General features: G+C 37.8%; 1 protein-coding gene across 2 annotated transcripts in view; it reads left to right on the top strand.

Moving 5' to 3' along the window:
• The window catches only part of Treh (Trehalase), an 85,255-nt gene that overhangs the window by 16,192 nt on the left and 46,485 nt on the right, over positions 1-22,578 (top strand). The window contains exon 1 of one of the 2 annotated variants that reach the window (XM_065235767.1): positions 8,413-8,827. The exons of the other annotated variant lie outside the window; for it this stretch is intronic. The gene's annotated coding sequence lies outside the window, so the exon portion shown is untranslated. Of the gene's footprint in view, positions 1-8,412; positions 8,828-22,578 lie in introns of those variants that run through there. 2 annotated transcript variants of the gene reach the window in all.

Here is a 22,578-nt window from a genome sequence, read left to right as displayed (position 1 = left end):
GTTGAACATGAACATATGTTGTTGACAGGTTATTACCGAAATTTGAACAGCTGAACTTTCGGTGATACTTTCACTACAGACAAACAGACATAACATTTAGAAGAAAATTCTTCAAAAAATATCGTCAAGCGTATTTTGTATGCGTACTAGCACCATCTATCATCCACATTCCCAAGCATTGTTTTGCAACCGGACCATCCCTCGTTCATGCAATTTTTTCACTAGTTGCTCTTCCCTCGTTCTGTCAACGCGTCAGCTGTATTGAATAAAAAGAAAACCGATGGCAGTCGATGATGTCGGTTCTACGAAATTTTTCGTAGATCAATTGATTGAATTCTGCAGAAGTACGGATCCGTAGGAAATTTTTTTTGTTTGTTTATTGTGCTTTTTCTAATGCTGGAAACAAGTTTTCATACGAGGTAATGCATCACTTATTGGTGCCTTTTCTAAATGTAGATGTGTGAATGTAATATGTATCAATCAATGATATTCATGGTGAAGTATTGAACATCAATAACTGGTAAAAGCTGATAGAATATTACAGTCATCAACATGATTTGTTCTCGATTTTGTGTACATCGTACAGCGTAATGTTAGGAACGGAATGACTATTGTGCAGCAGTTTTGATGTAATATTCAACAACTTTGTTTTGTATTCGTCAGATGTGGTATGTGTCTCCAGTGGGATGCCTTGATTACTTATCATTTTCAAGAACTGACATCTACTAACTAGACGTGAAAAAGAACTGGCATCACTCATAAGTTCTAAATGTGGTGGCTTGCTTAATGCTTCAGTGGCGCCACCATGACATCCTTATTCAAATATGCGAGTCTTGTCATTGGATTGGAAAATTACACACGGCCGTTGAATCTAACTCATATTTGAGATCAGTTCACTTAAATCCGCAAAAATGCACACGGTAAGAAAAAAGTTCACAAAAGTAAGTTCTTTTCACTCATCTCGTCACTATAGTGTAGGAAGCCAAAATTAGGTGCAGCGGGTGTAAGTGTTTTTATTTATTTGTGTTCAATTAGTATGGAACTGTCCAATCGCTTTCTACCCAAAAGTAGGTTAGTTGTACCCAAAAGTAGGTAAATATGATGAAACTCAACGTTGGGTTCATACACTTTACTATCCTGGTACTCCGTTTTTGACAACATTAGAAGGAGAAAAGGAGACAAACAAGTAAACTTTTTCTTACCGTGTAGGTTGCTGAATTACGTTTTTCAAGGATAAACTTTTTGAATATGAGGCAAATCGAGGTTTCACTCAGTCTTTTAGGGTAAACGCACCAATAGTGGAGGAACGTTAGAGCAATATTTTGCTATAGTGGCTTATGGAGTCTCCATAAGCCACTATAGGAACACATTGCACTAACAATTTTTTTTCCGTGTTGGGTATTTTGATCACTGCGACCAGTACTTAGATCTATTGTGATATATTCCCCGTTTTAATATTGCTTTATCAGCATGTCGTATCACCATTTTATGGAGCGACCGACATAGACTGATCGAGAGCATTTTCCCAGTCAGGTATTACATTTCGAATGAATTGCACTACTTGGCTGGGAACTGAATTCCAAATATCAAAGGGTTCTGTCAGCCCCTTATCCAGAAAAATACGCCTCTTATTGAAGATTTCTGTACAAGAGCATAGGAGGTGTTCAAAGTCTTCCTTTTCTATGCCACATAATCTACACATGTCATCTTGTAGTTTTCCATTAGCTTCAAGTGATATTTACTTGGACAGTGCCCTGTTAAACCAGTGTACATACTGAGATCTTTCTTTGATAGTTCAAGAATTTTGCTAGTCATTGAAATGCTCGGATTAATAAACCGTTTCAACTGCCTAGCAATGAGAGACTTGTTCCAATTGGTCTCCACTTTCATTTTTTTTTTTGAACTCCATTCTAAGAGAGCAAGCAGAAACTCCACAGAATGGTTCTGGCCCTATAAATTGTTGAGATGATCCAAGCCTAGCTAGTGTGTCGGCTTTCTCATTCCCTTGAATTCCACAGTGACCAGGAACCCAAAATAGGTTCACTTGTTTTGGCAGGCCAATGTTTGAAGTGACATTTCACATTCCCATAAAAGTTTAGAATTACATGTTGCTGATTTCAAAGCATTTAGTGCTGCTTGTCTATCAACCATAATGCAGATATTTGAATGTCTATAATTTCTACGCAAGCAAATTTTAGAACATTCAAGAATTGCTTGGACTTCTGCTTGGAACACGGAAGGGCAGTAGCCCATAGATATTGAGATATTTATACCTGGACCTGTTACCCCTGCTCCTACACGATTATCCAATCTAGAGCCGTCTGTATAAAAGTCAATTGATTCTGGACGAATGTTTGGTCCCCCATTGTCCCACAAATCGCGATACGCATCTCCTACATTTCAAAGACGATCGAAGTGATATTTTCGAGGGGCATGCACTAGTCTTCCAATACTACACAGCCTGCTGAACAAATATTTAAAATCTTGCCATCAACTGCATTAAATACTTTAAATAAACTCTCGAGGGGGCCTCATAGCCTAGTCAGTAAAGACACGGTATTACCAAGCCATAGGCGGCGGGTTGGAAATTTTCACGACTTCCCTGGGCATAGAGTATCATTGTACTTGCCATGAATATGCAAATTCATCCATTGGTATTGGCATCGAAAGCTCTCAATTAATAACTGTGGAAGTGCATTTAGAACACTAAGTTGAGAGCACGCTATAAGCTAGTATGCGCTAAGCAATAATCTTGAAATGCGAATAAGAAAAAGAAGACACTCTTAATTTCCATAAATACTTTAATTACTCACATTTTTTGTTTTATTTAAATAATTTTCAATATAGTTAAAATAATTTTCATTACATAAATAAGCGTTAATTATTTGTTAATTACTGTAAATACCGGTTAAAGTATTTAAATTCAAATTAATACTGTCTTCAAAGAATTTAAATTACTACGGTGTATTTTAACTATCACGCACTTATATCTGGAAAGGCGCACCCCTCGGATATTTTTCTTCATTAAATCTTCATTTTGTAACACAATAGAATCAATATTGAACATTTTTAGGATGTCCCCATTTCCTACCAAAAGTTTTTTTTACTTTTCCAAAGAGCATTTGTTGCCTTACTAATGACTTGCTCTAGATGTGAATTCCAATTTAGTTTGCTGTCAAGAGTAACTCCCAGATACTTGACTGTGTTTGAAAGTTCTAAAAATTATTCCTTTGAGTTTAATACTATTTATGGACATTTTTTTCTTCGTGTGAATGGTACAATAGTTGTTTTAGATGGATTAATATTCAATCCTTCACTAGTTTGCACTAACATACTATCACTATTGGTGCGTTTACCCTAGTATGTTCTTAGACTGAGTACTTTTTTCGTCGATTTTCCTCTTATTCGAGCAGATTTTTGATGAAAATCAAGACACATTGTACTCAGTCCAGTAACCTACGTTTTTGAGGTTTTCAATGAAAACCCACTTAATTTTGAGCTTATCACAGATGTTACCACCAGTGGCGTTACCTGATGGGGGTCAGAGGGGTGACACACGCGGGATTTATTTTTTCTGAACCTTTAGGAGCCCGTCTACGAGAGCCTTAAATCAAAATGTATCCATTTCATCACTGTAGAACTAAATGTCGCGAAACAACCTCCAAACGATCATTAATTAATGCAAAGTACAATTACAGCAGGTGGTTAACACGATATCTGTTACCTATCCGGGGATAATTCAACACTCTCTGGGGTACTGCCGTGATCGAATAAGGATACATACCAGGGTTCCTTAATTATCTTTTTTTCTCCTCTGTTCGTGACATAAAACTACTGCTACCAGTAATTTGATCTATTGTAGTACATCCCGTGTCTTTAGTTTAGTGCATGTCGTATTACTTCATCACTATTGAAAAATGATGAAGTATCCGGTTTTGATACAGTTGTCATACTTGCCTTCATCGCAAGGAATCGATTCTAATTGAAAGGTCCCGCTATTTACACCCTCCAAAGGCACGCCCCTTTGTCAGTCAAAATTGGATTGCTTAATAACAAAATAAAGCAATGACACCGATAGTGACCATGCATCAGAACCCTAGCCACTTCAAACTATGGAACAACGAATAGAAGATTAGGAATCACATAGGGGAATTTACATATTCTCGGCAACCTAAGCAGCGACCTTCTTTCTATAGCCTTTTTCTCTAAGGAACGCACACATATGCAGTATTGGTTTGTTTACAATCTTTTGCTGCCAGCTGCTCTAACAATTTCAGTCGAAAGAATTGTCAAAAACTGTTTTGAAACGCTTTTACAAAGCTCTAATCTTCTCTAGTGAGAGCGAGTATTGTCGGCAACCAGTTTTTCTTCGGCAACCGTTCCATTTGAACTGCATGTAAATCTGCTGTTCTATTATCGGCAACTCGAAATCAGCTACAATTTGTAGAGCGTGTGTTGCATTTCAAGAAAACCTTACTAGATTGCTTTTTCTCAGTGGTAAAAATATAGTCAAATTGAAGCTGAAAGCATACAGAATCGTTTGCATGCATTCAGCGAAGTGTTTTCGTAAGAAAATCCAGTGAAAATAGTGTTTCAATTTGTGTTGCCGAAAATAGTCTGTCATGCCGAAGCCGTCATTTCCCGTAGATAAAGACTAACTAACTAATTTTCTCCTTGTTTCAAGATCATCCTCGATCCAGGCAACCCGAGGACTTATCACTATCAACAAGGCATAAAAAGTTACAAGGACTAAGATGTGTTCCTTTGATTACTGAAAAATCCTGTTCCCCTAGTTTGAAGTAGTCAAGACTAGAAATCGGTGGTAGATCTTATACCCGTAACGTACCACGAAAAGGTGATCTACCCATGTTACAGGGCCTTATTATCTTTATATGAACGTGAATTTTTTAAAGATTATATTAGACTGTATAAATACTTTCAGCTAATTTTAAAATTAAAATTTGAATCTATAGATTTTTTTGACCAAAATACTTTTCTACAATTCCCAATTTAGTCTCTTTAACTACAATTTCTATACAATCAACAGTTTTTGAGTTGTTATTTAAAAAAAAAACAGCATAAAAGGTGTTACGATCAAAATTTGATTTATTTCAAAAATTAAGTTATTTTTCTTTTTTAAGTTCAATTAGTATAAAATACAGAAAAAAAATATTCAGCTAAGTTGACTGAATTCGAATTTCCAAACCTTCGTTAAACTGATGCCATCATATGCTGTACAGCCACCTCGTCCACTTTGTACGCCGCAGAACGCCAGTTTGTCTTAAACTGCTTCACACTTCCAACAGTTGTTTGTGTCTTCTTCAGGTTCCGCTTGACAATAATGGCCCAATATTTGTCGATTGGCCAAAGCTCTGGCGTGCTGAAAGGGTTCTTGTTCTTGAGCACCACCTGCATGTTATTGACGGCATACCACTTCATGGCCTTTTCCCGTAATCCGGCCACAACAGCACGGAACAGTCGTGTTGCTTCAGGAAAGGCAGCAGACGTTTTTTCAGACACTTGTTCACTTAAATTTCCTGGTTGAAGGTCCCGGTTGCAATGAAAATCTCGCTTTTCAAGCCACATATATTTCTTAGTGAACTTCGACAGTTCCATATGCTTGAAAATGTCTGCGCCTTTCCCCTTCGGGTTGCCGTATAAAACTCCTGCCCAGGAAGCTGTTTGAAATCTGCCTTGACGTAGGTTTCGCCGTCCATTACCATGCAAACGAATTTCGTCAGCATCGTCATGTACAGCTTCCGGGATCGTATTTTGGCCGTCTTGTTTTGTTTATCGTCGCGATTTAAAGTCACTATCTTGTTATAAATCGACAGTCCAGCTCGTTTTTTTAGCTCGATGCACAATTGTAGACGACACTCCCAGCTTGTTTGCGATAACTCGGACGTAGAGGTTGGGATTCCGCTTGAAACCGCTGGCCACTCTTTTTGTCGTCGTTCCGGATATTGATTTCCCCCCAGTTCAGGTTTCCTGACTGTCAACAAACCTTCCCCGAACACTTTTATTACGTTGGTGACCGTTGATTTGGCCACTTTTAACAATTTCGCTAACTCGGCGTGCAAGTAGTTCGGATTCGCGATGCGCGTGCAAAATTTTGATGCGTTGCTCCTCTTGCTTGGACGCCATTTTGATAACTGAAAAGCAAATGTCAAAATCAAAATAGAGGCATCATTCTGCACCTACAAAATGAGAGGTGTTCAGATTTTTCAAATGCTCAATTAAAAGAAATGCGTCGTAACACCCTTTATGTGAAAAAAATCATCTTGAGCCGAAATGGTCTCTTGATCTGTGTAAAATATATAGTTGGGGGATTGTCTATTTGCCATAGAATTTCTCAAAATGTACAAGAAAAAAAAATCCCTAGAATCATATCTTCCTTTAATTTGATGTGTCGGTTGACCGGTTTAGTAATTTAGGTTAGGTTTATCGGCCTTCCCTGTCTTGGAGTGAAACGGAACAACTGCTAGGTACCTTTTCATCCTACGTTTCGACAGAATTTCTTTAAAAATCAAGGAACAAATTTCTTAATCTTCTCTTAAAAGTAATATTAATCTCGCTAGTCTTATACAATTTAATTACTCGGTGTATTTTTAGAATGTTTGTAAATTAATAAAATCTTCAATATAATTGTGCGCTATTTTAATTGCTTAAACAAAGAACATAGTCTTCTCTAGTTTAAAAATTACAGATGCGTCACTGTAAGAACTGTCAAAATCTTATGAATATACAGATGAGATTCTGTTTGGCGAACTGAATTTTGATGATTTTGAACCGTCCCTGAGTTGAAGTGGGATCCAGAGGGACGGTAAAAATCCATTTACATCTTTGCGTAGGGCTATACATTGTTGGTTGTGACAATACTCATGCTCCAAGTGGATTAGCGCGTTTCTGGGTGGCGCTGTGTTTAGTTCGGTCCAACAAAAATTAAACCTCTGACAATGGGTTGGAGCGTCGTTGTGTAAATGCAAGAATGGCAAAAGGTTAAGAGATATATTTCTGAATACTTGTAGTTCTAGTTCTTCATTGTATGCTAAAGTGCCGGATAAATTCGGACATTAAGCTATCCAATGAAAGTTTAAAATTATAATCCTGCTTGGATGGACGAATTTTTGATTTCTTGAAGTAGCAAGGGTCTTAGCTTTTGTGACAAGCAATGCATTAGGTATAGAAAAAACGTCACGAATGGAGGGGGGGTAAATTCCTCCTCGATTCAGCCCTAATGGATATGTTTGGTCTTCTTCTTCTTCTTCTTCTTCTTATTTTCCTTTATTTAACGTCGGTCTCTGTTCCGCAATCTAGTGCCAATCACCGACGGACATCGATTGCCATCCATTGACGGCAACCGAATGTGCAGGAAGGCAGCTTCCACACCTGCGTAGGATATCGCACCCATTCAACACACATGGGCCGGGACCAACGGCTTTACTTCCCTTCCGAAGGAAAACGTGACCAGAGATTTTTATGCCTCAGAAAATCCCACCGACCTCGGCTGGGGATTGAACCCAGACCCATTGGGGTGTTAGAAAGCAGTCACGCTTACCACTACACCACCGGCGCCGGCGATATTTTTGGTCGTCATTGCAAATTTAGTCGATTGCTGAATTTATGTATGGGTCCAAATTAGGAGCATTTATGCCGACATTACATCCATTTCCCCTATACATATATATATATATAGCTATTTTATTTTTATTTTTGATAAAAAATCGTTCAGTTCAGCAACCACCTCATAAGTTGAATCTCAATTACTAAACAACCTCTCTGAACGAAATAGGCCAATGTACAACATTTATATATTTTGGTTGATCGAGCAGCGAGTTCGTTGAAAGCACTTTTTACCAGGGCTTCATAGCATCAGTCCCCCGATCCATATCAACACAATAAACTTAGCTCCCGGTTCTCACACTTCCCTTCTGATCACGGCTTGATAATACCACACCACCCCACTCAAATTCAGTGCTGCTTGACGGCGCTGCCTGCCTCAACCGACGTCTAGTCGGACAAAGCAAAATTGCGCTCGTGCAATTGATTTAATCCACTGACCGTCGAGTTATGAAGCGTCTAACTGATATCATAGTATGAGAGCAGCCCCGAACTGACTTTAGTACACTAGGCAGGTAGTGCGGCTACTTCCATGTCTTGTTTACACTAACTTTAGCAGCGTCAGAAATCCGTGCGCTGCTACTCGTGTGAAAGGAGGGGTTTTGGTTCATTCTCTCCACTGGTTGTCGGCGGTGGACGCGGACGCTGCATCAGCTAGACACACAGTTGCAGTCTTAAATCCGTCGTCAATCGCGGCGCCGCGTCGAGTTTCCTTCGCACAGATACTCTCATCCACCAGAAACTGTCCTGTGTCGGATAAAGAGAGTGGTTATCATCATCTTTTGTATATATGTTCGGGTCACTCACGAGGGCGTTTGTTTCGTTTAGTGTTCTTTCTAATCGGTATATTGCTGTTATCAGTGTGTTTTTATGCTATTAGTTGGAACTAGGATTGATAAGAGGGAGATATAGTGTTGTGTTCTGCGACGGATCGACTTTGGTGCACGGATCATATAAGTGCAACTCGGTGATTTCAGTGACTGAGTTGCGCTTCAACTGATTGATACCTTCGGAGTTTACCCGTTTGCAAAAGAGAGGTGAAATTATGCAACTAACTATAGAAGAGATATAGTTGTACCAGTGATGTAAACAGAGAAAAAATACACAGAGTCTTGTGATCAAAGTACTGTGTAATTCTGAGTGAAAAGAGGAAGGTGTATGAGGAAATTCGATCATACCAGAAGATAATTTCTTTTTCAATAAGAAGGTGCGGTATGCAGAAGCAATGATTTCAGTCGTGGATAATTGTCGTGAAAGTGCATAGTTGCTGAGTGATCAGCTGTTTGTCAACAACAACAAGATTAGCAACGTGCTCAACTTGGGCTCGATATTTTGTCGCAAAAGTGGGTAATTAGTTACCATCAGGTTACAGAGCATATACACGTTTACGGAGGGCAGACAAGTTGCCGATTGTCGAGCCTCCCTGGCCTACCCTGAAGGTCAATGAAGCAATCGGTAATTACTGTGTTTTATAAATCTTCTCGCCATCTCCTTCAAACAAGCTTGCAAACTTGTATTAACACGATATGATGCAGTTGTCGTTGTTCGACCCATTCAGGTCCAGCTGTTCGAAAGTAGGAATGAAGTCGTCAAATTATTTACTGGATCATATGTACATACAAAATTTGCAATCCCCGATAAATTTCAAGTTGCGAGGCATTAGGAAAAACCCATTTGCTTTCCTCCTGAAATACATAGGGGATGAAACAGGTAAAAGTAAACTCGGTAGAGGTTCATGGCTTCATTTTTATTATATTTATTTATTTAACGACGGTCATTTGGACGCTCGTGTCATGGTGAAGTAGGTACTACAGCAATGACCCGATTTTGTCAGCCCCTTTGCCCATCAGACTTTTATCTTTCAAGAATTTCTCATAACCGTAATTCCTCATTCTTCTTGGAAATGAATGTTGGTATACTTTGAAAAAGCGACTGATTTTCGTAGAACATTACGAAAAAATTTCAAAAAGGGAGCTGACAAAATCGAGTCATTACTGTATCATGGATAGATACATAGTACGGCATTGCTATATGGCTAGTAGGATATACCGGCCGATGTTGAGTAGAGTGTGACAGAACCGGAGAACAGTTTCAATCTGGCAATTCTCCACCCGAAGCAGTCAGTGTGTCGCAGTAATGAGCGGTTTCGTTGCTATTTTTGGCGCGCAAATTGGAAGCAATTTAGTTATTCCGACTAAACCGCAAGAAAGCAGCTTGTTGGCACTGATTGGTGAGAATTGTGGATGGCCGCAAGTGCTTGATGGATGCAAATCTGAGTCAGGGCGGAAATCGGCTTTAATTTAGAACGACAACAGGATGATTGTCATATCAAAACAACTCACTGACGTCTTTGCTATCCAGTATTTTGCGATCGTTAATGTCCGCCGTGAGTGTCCATGAATGTGACGTTCAGAAGAAGAAACTATTTACATGTTTCAGTTAAAGCCCTCTAGTTAAAGTACAAAATTGGAAAAAAGCTGTTCCAATCGAGCAAAGCGGTGCATTTCGACGGTTCGATTGGAACAACTTTTGACAAGCGTCCATACTTTTACTTTAGGGCTTTAGTTTCAGTCAAGGTAGATTTAATAATATTTGACAATTAACCTTTTTTATGAAAATCAACCTACATAGACACAAACATGTAAATATTTTCAACATCCAGAATGTCAAAAGGGCACTCAATAGAATACACTTGGCAACCATTATTGAACTCTAAATACTGAATGGGCACAGAACATATAGAAACATCTAGAATAGTAATGAATACGTATAACCTACGTCTGGCGAAGACAAATTGATGTCCCGGCAGCCCACATCTGAAAGTCTCTCTAATAAAGGAAAAACAAAATTATATCACTTTCAGACTGCTGCGATAGATTTCAACATCCACTCATCTAAGTTATGTGTTTAAACCACCGACAAACCGACATGAATGACCATACCCTTAAATTTCTTATCAAAGCACAAAACTAACATCTGCCGCTGTGTTCATGAAAAATGTGTATCCTAGCCACGAACACGCATGCAAAATGTATGAGTTGGTTCGTGTCTAATCTATTCCGGTCTAATTATTTTTATCTAGATAAAAAAAAAATCTATGGGTTTGACAGATGGGATCGCTGCACATTTTAATCCGCCGTTATGGATTCTCGATCAAGAGTTAAGATTAAGGTTCATGTCCCATGTCAGGAATGCTCACGAACCCCTAACATTTGCCAGAAAACTTACTACTAACTCAAGGTATCTTTCAAATAAGCTTCAAAATTGCATTTTTTTTTCAAATGTTAAATTCAGTCCTCTATATCCGTAATACGCGTGCGAGGCTCAAACCTTTGTAGACTACTTTTTTTTTTAAATTAATCTACTATTAAATCAAATATTAAAAATCCATCATCACCCTCGTGACGAACAGAAATAGTTTTTGCAGTGCTACAATAATTATTAAAAAAAAAGTCGTTATGACAGCTATCCATAGAAAATAATCCGTTAGAGATAACTTCGTCAAGATACATAATTTGTCAATTCATAAAAAAAATCACTGGATAACTGTTCAAAAGACAGTTTTAACGTGTGAAATGCAGTGTCTTTTAAATTCTGTGAGTGTTGCTAAACGTTTGATATGTCTAGGCATCGAATTGAAAACATTTATTTCTTTATAATATAATGAATTTTGTGAAGCACAAGTCAAGAAATGTGGTGTTCTTATTTCAACCGCGTTTCTAGTATTATATCTATGAAAGTCACTTCCTCTTTCAATTCGATCACACAAATATCGAGGCAGCAAACCGTTAACTACTTCAAAAATGAACACCATAGTCAAATATACAATTCTTTGCTTCACCGACAACCATTGTAAGGCGTCTAACATCAAAGTTGAGGAAGTGAATCTATTACATCTCAAAATCAAACGCATTATTTTATTCTGCAAGCGCTGTAATCTCGATATTTGTGTTGCATTGGCCAGAAATAAAATGCAAGGGCAAAAGTCAAGATGAGGAGAGATGAATGATTTGTACAGCTGTATTTTACTGGCAATAGTTAAATCGTTTTTCAGTCGACATAGAATTCCATACTTCTTGGAAATTTTCTTGATGACATTGTCAATGTGAGAGTTGAACTTAAGTGTGTCATCAATAATCACGCCAAGATATTTAATCTCCCGAACGCGATCAATAGTCTCATCATCAATTACAACAGAGACGTTCTCATTTACTCGATTCCGCGAAATTACCATAAATTTAGTTTTACTTGTATTCAATTTTAACTGCTTATACTTCAACCATCTACTTAGAGAACGCAAATCTTCATTCAAGTGTAAAACGGCATCATCTAAATCCTTAGCTGCAATGAATAACACAGTATCATCTGCAAAAAGATTAATGTCACAAAATCGTAAAACACATCGCACGTCATTAATATACATAATAAATAACAGGGGCCCTAATACACTTCCCTGGGGCACTCCAAGGTTATTCCCCACGGGACTGGAAAAAGAATCATTAAAAACAGTCCGTTGAGTTCTGTCAGACAAATAGCTTTCAAACCATTTATATGCAGTACTTGTAATTCCAAAGCGCTTGATTGATCTTAACAAAAAGGGCCTAGAAATTGTTTCAAAAGTGCGTTTAAGATCCAAAAAAACAGCAACAATCGTATCTTTACACTCCAAGTTATTTTTCCACTTCGCTAATACCAAATTCAACGTGGTTTCACAAGAATGACCTTCCCGATATCCCGATTGTTCTGCTATCAGCAAACTATTACTATTTAAATACTCCAACAGCTGGCCTTTAACAACAAGTTCTAAAATTTTCTCTCTTGTGTGCAACATGTTGATAGGACGAAACTCTTCGGCTTTAATCGTTCCAGCAACTTTTTCAATAGGGACCACTAAGGATTCCTTCCAAATTTGTGGCACATGTCCAGTTTGTAATGATTCATTAATAAGGTCCAGCAAGATGTGGCCAATGACATGAAAGCAATCTTGAATAACTCTAGCATTAACATTATCTACTCCAGCCGATTTTCCTAATGAAAAACAAATAATTCTAAGTTCATCTGATGTGATTGGGTGAAAAACTTCAAATCTACAACTACTATTAACTGGCTGTTTTATTTATAAAGATCTTTTATGCATAAAGATCTGACAGACAACCAAACTGTGTTCAAATTTCAGTTCAAGGAATTCGATTTTAGGACAGTTGTTTTATTTCAAATTTGAAATTTCCTTGTGCAGTTATTTCAGTTACAACAGAGTAAGGAGTGTGATAGACTTCACTTTTTGAAAGGCATCTAGTTCGAAGTTCCACATATGATATGTACCTATAGTCTGTCAATTAAGGTAACAATTATGAATCAGCACTTATTCTCCACGATGCAAGTGTAAGAAGTTACGATAATCCTTTTCTCAGTCGTCATTCTTGGCTCCCTGGAAATTATTCCCGGACGCAACGTGCCCAACTGCACGATTTTGCCAGTTTTTAATCATAACTATTCCACGTAAGAGCGACTTGAAAGACTTGAAGGACATAAGTGCATCAGCAATCAAATCACGAGGTGATACAGCTGGAGCTTGTCATTGTCACAATACCGCACGTGGTTTCACGCTTGTCAGACATACGACATAGAAAAGTTATTAGACGCATCTTCATCGAAATTTCAAAAGGGCAAAATTGCGTTAAATATCTAACAATAATAACAATTTGGGACTCTTTATCAAGTCTAACGGTACGTATGGAAAGGAAAATAAATTAAGAACTCATCTTCGACAGAAACAATCCATGTTTTGTTCAAACCCGTTCGAAAAAGAGGAGGTAGGAGCGTTGTGCTTAGTATGACTGTAAGTTTCAGTGAGACTAAAATCAAGTGCGTGAATAGTTCATTAGATCCTCACCACGAGACCTGTGTAAAAAGGGAAACAATAGTATCATTTCCTGCACATCATAGCCGATAGATTTGCAGTAGCTTGCCACACGCGAGTACGAGTAGTAATTAGCGGTTTCCGTTACCGGATCTATCAAATCTCAATTAGGAATCACACAGGCACCTATGCAATCCAACACCAACCCTCATCGTCATCATCGAGAATGGCGGCAGCAGCTCAGTTTTTCAAGTGACATTTTTTTCGCGATAGAGTTACATCCGCGATAGATAATAACATAACCAAATAGCTACCCAGATGGCGTAAGGGTGTGCACTTTTACACCGTCTAAATGCAGTCACGACTGCCTTTTGCCCTTGACTTTGACTAAAGCCGTTCAGTTGGATACAATGCCTTATCGAACGATTGTGGTGACGGAAGCCGGTCAATTAGTGCTGATTGTAAAGCGAACCGCAATCTGCATAATAGAAATTCTGCGGTTGACCACGAAAGTGAATGGTTGGGTGTCAGTTAGGCACTAAGATCAATTCACCTAACGGTGAACCTACTCAAGTCTAATAGTGGGTAAAAAGTACCAACTAACAAAGGGCATTTGGATAATAGAAATGATTAAATCGAGAAAGCTTTAAGGGTATAATTGGTATTGGTATTATGTAATATTAAATCAGAAGTCATAGTTTTACAAAATTGATGAAAGTTCTATTCAAATATTGCCGTGTAATTGTTGTACTTTTCCCTATCAACAAGAGGATAGAATGGCAGGAATGCAACGCTAGGAATCTATTTACTTAACATAGCTAATAAGCTGTGTTGCAAGAACAGTGTATTGCATATTCATGCCCGTTTGGCCTTATATATTATCTAGTGTCTACAAAGGTAATTATTATAATCATTCTCAACATCAGAGTTTGCAAATCCGAAAGTATCTATTGCATCTAGCACAGTCATACTTCTTGTCTGAATCTTTGGAAACCGTCAAAGCATCCATCATCACATCACACGCTACATACATTGTTAGAAAAACAACAACCTAGTATTAAGCATATCATAACCATCATTTATGCAACTACATTCTGTAGCACTTTGTCCGACAAACGCCTCCAATTATTAGTGCGAATCTCCATTGTTTAGCACCGTGCACCCGACGATTCTGATGAATCGCCGGAAGAATGCACTGAGCTGCTACAGATGCATTTCATTTGTATCTACCCAACTGCTGACTGAACTGGAGGTGGAGAGAAAGGGCACGAGCTTACAAAATCTCGTACCCGTGCCTACTTATTAATTTAGCTCTAGACGTCAGACGAATGTGGACGTCAGACGAATGTGGAAGCCTCCACATGGCGTCCACGCGCTAGTCCCGTCGACGCCGCCGCCTACGTTGATCATCCGTTGTTTACATTGATTATTGCAAACTGCTTGGCTAAGCGGAAAATCATTCGACTTCATGTTAAGCTTCGAAGTGATATTGTTGTGATTGTGGCGGGAAGATAATGGATTTCTGCAAAATTTTCAATTATCAAGCACCGCACCAAGAGCGGCAAACAGTGTTCTGCTAATCATACATGATTTCATCTTAATTAACCACCGATTACCGTCACATACCAATTGAAGCTTTCCCACGTGATTATCAGCATGACAGCTTGCGTGGTAAACTAATTTGAAGAACGTAAGCACGGGTATAAACCCCACAAGCAGGTGCAAATAGATTCATTCATAGGTACGCGCTAGTGTAATGAGAAATTAATTGTTGTTTTCGTTGCAATTCTATTCTCAACTAGATTAGTGTGAATATGCTGCGAACGATAGTTAAATATACGTTTAAGTAGGAACGTGAATTTGTTTTACAATCCTCTTCTTAGTAACCTTTTTGTTTTACTAACTAGCGACACACTCCTCAATTTGCTTGTGCAGAAGTGGTTTTGACCCAAAAAGAGCACTTTTTCTAAGACCAACAATCCAAAGTCGGGCAAAATTGAGCAAACCAAATTAATTGCATTCGAAAGAAAAACTGTGCTGTTCAAGCCATATACAATTATTAGTGTCCAATAGTTTTCTCCACCGATATGCTTATTTTGAAACTATAAGGAAGATGTATTGAAAACCGAAAAAAAGAATATTTGCTTACCAAAAACTCACACATTGCTCCATTGTGTACATATCTCACGTTTGTTTAGTTGGACAAACCAAAAGGAATAACTTTATCGAAGACCGCAAGTCGATGTGACTACTGTGTAACATTTATTTACCATCAGGATATTTCTTTCAATTATGACCACCAACCATCAAAGGCCAAGGGCGTCAGAAATGGAGACAATTTATTTCCGAATTCAGTCGCTGCATGGCGCTAGTGTACATGTAAAATTTAGCATTTTTGGATTTGTTTTATTTCATGACCCCGACCACCTAGGAAGTTCGAGTCTTCACCAAAGTAGTTCAAAAAACCAAAGGCGTTCGGAAGGTGGACATTGGTTCGGATTTCTGTCTGAAGTGATTTAGTATTTTCACAAGTGATTCAGTACTTGCGAAAGTGATTTCACTGTTTTATTGACTGAATCAGCACTTTACAGAGCAGTTCTAAACTTGACTGAAGTGATTCAGTATTTTCCGAAGTGATTCCGATCTTTTCTAAAATTATTCATTATTCAATATTATCTGAAGTGATTCCAAACTTTTTTTTTCAATGATTCAGTTCTTGCGAAAGTAATAACACACTTTTGATTCACTGCTTTCCGAAGTGATTCCAAAATTTCTAAAGCAATTCTGTGTTTTCCGAAGTGATTCAGTACTTTTCTGAAACGATTCAGTACTTCGAATTGTTTCCGTTTTTTCTGAAGAGATTCAGGCCTTTCAGAAATGATTCCAAAATTCTTAAGTGATTCAGTACTTGCAAAAGTGATTTCAAACTTATATGAATTGATTACTTACTTTCCGGAGTAATTACGAGATTGTATGAAGTGATTCAGTACCATCCGAAGTGATTCCAAACTTTTCTGAAGTTATTCAGTTCTTTCTGAAGTGATTCCAAACTCTTCTTAAATGACGGAAGTGACAACAAACTTTTGACGTAGAACTACGTCTTTGTCGACTATACTGGGGTGCAAATCAAAAAAATATGTGTGGTGAAGTAGTGTTAGGTTTTGAACGCTTGTAACTTTGTCATTTATAGACGAAATTAAAATCCAAATAATCAAAAAACTTTTCAAAAATGTACAAATGCTAATTTTATCACTGTTTTTATGAACTAAACGTTTTCCCCAAACTCAGTCATCATAAACGAATACCAATTGGTTGCACATCATTCTGCTTGAACCCGAAAAGATATAAAACAGCGCTGCTGTCGTTCTTCTACTCATTACCGCTTCGGATGTCGTGGCACTTGGTCCTGCAGCAAGCAGCTTTAAAAATACATGGATTCGACGATCTCTTATTTTTCCGGGAAATAAATTTTAAGCAAACTATAAGTAAAAAACAAAAGCTAAAATTTTCAAAACAATTTCTTAAGAGAAGACAGATATTCTGTTGGTAAATTACCACAACTAACTGTAAAACATATCTGGTACCTCTATATATGCAATTAGATTAACATCCAAAGTCCATCCTTTTTTACATATTCTGCACGAAATAAACTTTCTGTCCCGCGCATTCACAAAAAAAAACGGCGGGAAATCCTGTCAGTTGCGAGGCTTATAAAGTATGTATTGTGCAGAATATGTAAAAAGGAGGGACGTCGGATGTTAACCTAAATGCATATATGGTGCAAAATAGATAGAAAAGCTGGTTCTACGTCATACTGCGGTCGTGTCTAGGACACAACCCTTTTATATTTTTTTAAATTCAATACTTTCCAAAGTGATTCCAAACATTTCTAAATATAGGGGAACTGTTTGTAATGTCGGCCTAAGTGTCCTTAATTTGGGCCCATACATAAATTCAGCAATCGACTACATTTTCAATAGCAACCAAAAATATCCATTAGTACCGTCCCAATGACGCGTTCATCAAGATACAATTGATAAGTAGCAGATTTTTAGCGGTGGGCCCAACCTTAGATCCATAGGCCAACATTAGAGCCATTTCCGCTATTGAGTATTTTCAAAAGTGATTCTAAACTTTGCTGAATCGATTCAATTTTCCCAAGTGATTCAAAGCTTTTCTGAAATGAATCAGTGCATTCCGAAATGATTGAAATCTTTTCTAAAGTGATTCAGTACTTAATGAAGTTATTCCAAACTATCCAGAAGTGATTCAGTACTTTCTTAAGTGTTCCGAACTTTTCTTTAGTAGTTCAGTACTGTCCTGGAGTTATTCAGTATATTTTAAATGGTCCTGAACACTTCGGAAGATATATTCCGAAGTGATTCAGAACTTTTCTGATACTTTCCAAAGTGATTTTGAACTGTATTGAATAGGGTCATGCTACTGTGTGTAGCAGTACTTTTCTAAGTGATTCCATACTTATATGTTTGCTATGTTTTCAAGTCTGGTTCACTTCATATTCAAGTGATTCCAAGCTTTTCAGGTGTGATCCACTTCATATTCAAGTGATTTTAAGCTTTTTTGTTGTGATTCACTTAATATTCGAGTGATTCCAAAATGTTCAGGACTGATTTACAAGCGATTTAAAACCTCTCAGATCCGATACATTTCACATTTTTGCATGCACACTAGCGCCATGTAGTGACATAAGTCCGAAACTAACTAAGCACTATCCGCTCAGCCATGACCTTCTGAACAACTTTGCTCAAGACTCGAACTTTCTATCAGATCGGAATCACGAGATAAAATAATTACAAAAATGCTCAATTTTCCATGCACACTAGCACTACGTAGTCATAGAATTCCGAATCAAGCTGTCTGTCTTGCAAACGACTTTGCTGAAGACTGGAACTTTCTAGGTAGTCCGGATCACGAGCTAAAACAATTTAAAAAATGCTCATAGTGAGATTATTCCGAACTATACCTACCATCTTCCAGACGCCGTTGATTTTCTGAACAACTTTGCTGAAGACTCAAACTTTCTAGGTCGTCGCGATTACGAGATAAAATAAATCCAAAAATGCTCAATATTACATACATCATAGCGCCTAGCGCCACGTGGTGTCATAATTCGTCTAGTGCCAGAATTGTCATAATTCCGAACCAAAATATCTACCTTCCGGACGCCCTTGGCCTTCTGAACAACTTTGCTGATGGCAGCACCTTTGCAGATAATCAGAATTTCGAGATATAGGTGATGCTAAACTTTTTACAAGGTGATGCAATATTCAAATGTGTGTTGCAATCCGCACACCAATACTGGATCAACTTATTTCTCAGTGAACAGCAAGTGTGCCGATTGTGCCGTCAGTGCCGGTCATAGAGCAAGCTGCGATTTTTGTTAAATACGAATATTATGGTTTATTTGGCAATCTGGTATTTCTGACAGCTTTGATGTTTTGGTTTGCAATCACAAGGATAACATCTGTGTAGCGACAACCAAGGAGGAATACTGGCGAGATGGACCTTGAGCGGTCTCAGAAAAATACATCGAAAAATACTAGGAAGCAGCAACCGCCGGCCTCATTAGCTCAGTCGGTAAAGGCGTAGCTACTAAGCAAGACCATGCTGGAGGTGGCTGGGTTCGATTCCCGGTCCGGTCTAGGAATTTTCCGGGTAGGCAGATTTCTCGACTTCCCTGGGCATAGAAGTATGATTGGACTTCCCGAGCAAAGCTGAAGATCAAATTGAAATCAAAATTTGCTGTTATGATGTAACTTATTTTGAATACTCCAGTTGATCTCATTTTGGTTGACTTAACGGTTAACACAGCAAAAATGAGAGCAAAATTTTATATTGTTGAATCAAACGGAAAACTAATCCTGCTTTCAATGAAATCAATTTGATTACTGATTTTGCATTCATAATGTTTAACTGAATACGGGCCTAGAGTAAATGGTTACCATTCATGTTTCTCAAGCTGAAAGACTTAGGCTCCAATCTCACCGCGGACAAGTCACGAATGACCTAAAATGTGTTTTTAAGAGATGAACTAGCCTTAGGCCAAAAATCTCTCTAAAAAAAAAAAAAAAAAAAACAAACTAAAATGTGTTTAACAAATCAGATAAACGATAATCATTAGTTCTACGACAGATGAATTTCAATTAAATTTTAAACAAGACGTAAACAGCAGAACTTCAAGTTAAGTTGCTTTCATTTAAAACGTCTTGACTGCATAATGAAAGCACGATATGATATCAGACTTATGTCGCAACATTTGAAATCAAAATGAGTTTTTATTATGATAGGAACTGCACACTTTAATATCGATTTGCTTTCATTTTGTTAACCGACTTTGCTCGGGTTGCCACACAATTATACCACTGCAAAAATGGTACAGGCATCGAAAGCTCTCAATTAATAACTGTGAAAGTGCATCTAGAACACTAAGTTGAGAGCACGCAATAAGCTAATATGCGATATGCAATAAGCTTGAAATGCGAAGAAGAAGAAGAAGCAACCGCCGTTGGACGTAAGAGAAGAAAAATTCTCTCATAAATGTTGTTACTACTTCATGGGAACTGATCGGACCTGATTCTAGTTCTCAATTCGTAATATTTGTTCGCCAGCCCCTTGAGGATGACGCGGAAAGTGGTTGGTGTGGGCAATATGTCTTGTGCTTATAAGATAGTAAAAGTCGTGTGTATTATGACTTTTTAATCAACTCAAAGGCAGATTTGATACCCAGCCTTTCGAGATGTGAAACGCAAGGGTCTATCAGCGGCCGGAAAGTGTTGGAACCGGTGGGGAACATTGTTGCAGACTGAATATAAAGGATGATGAGTATGGCTTCTGTACTTTGTTTTGTGTAAGTTGCACCATTATTTGAATTACGGGTACTAGTGGGGTCTGATTAACTGTCACTTACTCTAGTGCCCTCGCTAGAGCCTTCATTTCGGATTCAAATGAGAACCGAGGAGTGAATTGCTCTGGTATATTCAATTAGAGGATGTTCCTCAAATATACAGTATACATTTTGTGGACAACTTCAATGTCAGCTGTAGTGCTTCCATTTTATTTAATGAACACAAGCGCAACTATTCAAATCGACGTATCTGCTTTGGTAAACAATGACTTCAATCGACGATTTGTCTTAACAGCTAACTCACCCTTTAAAACAAACACCATTATCAGGTAGGGGAATCTTTCCCCTACTAGCTGGTGTTGTTAGTTTCTGTGAGAGAGCTAGCAGTTGTCACAAATCGTCGATCGAAGTGATTGTTAACAAAAGCAGTTACGTCGATTTGAATAGTAACGCTTGAACAATGCACACTGGGTCAGGAATGCAATCTAGCGGAGCAAAATTAATAACTCCGAAACGAAGCATTTCCGCGACTTGGTGTCTTACGCAAAGTTTCTCATCATAATAAGGACCATCTATTGACATAAACAAATAGTTCAAAACTCTTCCGCAAAGATGGCACTACAATATAACTTCTTTCTCTGACGTTTTGGAGACTTAATTTTTTTCCTTCTGTTTCGATTTTTTGCTTACAGCCATATAATGTTATATTTTTCTCTTATGCAAATGTATTAAACAAATAACTTTTGTGAATAAACAGACTGGTTTAAACTTCAAATCTTAAAGATATTGTTGAAAAAACCGAAACAGAAAGAAAAAACCATATTTTCGACATTTTTGTCTTTAATTCCATATATCTCGGAACCAGTAGGCTGCGAAAATTTTACGTCTTCAAAAGATTTGTGTATTTTGTCAGTATAAACAACTTTGCTCAAGACATCAAGTCTCCAAAACGTCAGAGGAAGAAGTAAGATTGTGGCGCCATCTTTGCGGAAGAGTTTTGTTTATGTCAATAGATGGTCCTTATTGTGATGAGACACTTTACCCAAAACACCAAGTCGCGGAAATGCTTCGTTTCGGAGTTATTAATTTTGCTCCGCTAGATTGCATTCCTGGCCCAGTGGGCAATGGCTACGAAATGGTACCGAAGTTGTGCGATCTACTTTCGGCACACTGTGCGGAGTGAGTTGTTGCATTATTTTTCCAAGCGATTCCTTACTTATGACTGGTAGTGACACATTGTTATTTCATGTGTGCTAGAATTTGAAAATTGATATCAAATGATATTGGGCCCCGCAATAAAAAAAAAATAGACCACGGGCCTCAAGGGTGGTAAATACGTTCCTGCCCCGAGGAAGATGACTTTTTTTTATAAATTTTGAATACATTTTCAATATATTTTTGTAGATTTACCAGCATTGCTAGGTCAGACATTGAACTAGCAATGTCCCTTAACATATCCTCGAAAACGATGTAAAACGATGGGTGGTATTTGTTATCCATTGTCTAGTGTTAAGTATTCAGTCTTTACAACCTCTGATTGAAGGGCGCCAATTACACAGTGTTACAAATTAAAAATAGAATGAAATTTTCAAGTGACTTATTGTAGGTTGTTAGTCTAGTCGAGTACACCATGAATCACATTTGGAAATTGTTTTCTTTGCCATCCTGGAGCTTTGTTCAAGTTTTGAGCCAAATCGGTCAACATATTTGGAGCATTTTTTTTCCGAGTTGAATTTTAAATGTACATAGAAACACCATTTTCGAAGTTTTGTCGCCAGGTGGCGTTTCATACGTCCTAAACATCACCAAACTCAATACCATAATAGGGAATTATATGCTCAACAACTTTGTTCAAGAAACCGGAAGACGATCCGAGTTGATCGTGAAAAGTTATTAGCATTTTATTGACGCGATGTCTGAGTAAATTTTCGTTAGGAGGTTTAATAAATTACATATAAATATTTTTCCAATTTAGTTGATAGTTTGTTTTTATTTCCAAAAAAAAAATAATAATGTGATATTCAAGCCATTTGAAGTAGCAAAAACATGTAACCAATAGTTGATTATTGATGGTCAATATGGATTATCCCAATGTAATATTAGATTCAGATAAATTTAACACAAAATAAAAAACAAAATTGCCCATTAGATGGCAAATACATGTATCAAACGTTTTTCACTACTCCACGCATATTCCGCCTGCAATTTGCAAATCACATTTGCGTAACAGAGA

Source organism: Ochlerotatus camptorhynchus, unplaced genomic scaffold, assembly GCF_037179485.1.
Source record: "Ochlerotatus camptorhynchus isolate MF236.1 unplaced genomic scaffold, CSIRO-AGI_Acam_v1.1 ptg000503l, whole genome shotgun sequence".
Lineage (NCBI taxonomy): Eukaryota > Metazoa > Arthropoda > Insecta > Diptera > Culicidae > Ochlerotatus > Ochlerotatus camptorhynchus.
The sequence above is the reverse complement of the archived record's forward strand: the minus strand, read 5'-3'. Positions and strand labels throughout refer to the sequence as shown.